This window comes from Bison bison, unplaced genomic scaffold (assembly GCF_000754665.1).
Source record: "Bison bison bison isolate TAMUID 2011002044 unplaced genomic scaffold, Bison_UMD1.0 scf7180017864380, whole genome shotgun sequence".
Taxonomy (NCBI): Eukaryota; Metazoa; Chordata; class Mammalia; order Artiodactyla; family Bovidae; genus Bison; species Bison bison.
Window position 1 is genome coordinate 5653396 of NW_011494952.1, and position 430 is coordinate 5653825.

Genomic DNA, 430 nt, shown 5'->3' on the forward strand with positions numbered 1-430 from the left:
TACTGTGATTCACTTCTTTTCTTTCAGACAGTTCTTTCTGTAGCTCACCAACCTTATTTTCCAGTTTTTTAATTTCTCCTCTAAGTAGTTCACAGTGGCTTTTTTAAAGTTCCATTTATCTTTTACACAAAAGAATTGCATCCCATATTTTCAACAAGCTAACACAATCTGCAACAAGAAGAAAACACAAAGAAACAAGAAACACCATGATATGAGTAATTTTTGAGTATAAAGGACTGTGCCTTTCATATTCACTCCTCCATACACTGAATAGATATTGAGTGTCTGTCAAGTGGAAGACATTATTCTAAGCTCTCCAGATAAAACAGATAACCCTGGCTCTTGTTTAGCTTGCAGCCTCGTAGAAGAGAAAGAGAAATAAAATAATTACATATATACATATATATATATATAGTAATTATAAATTCAG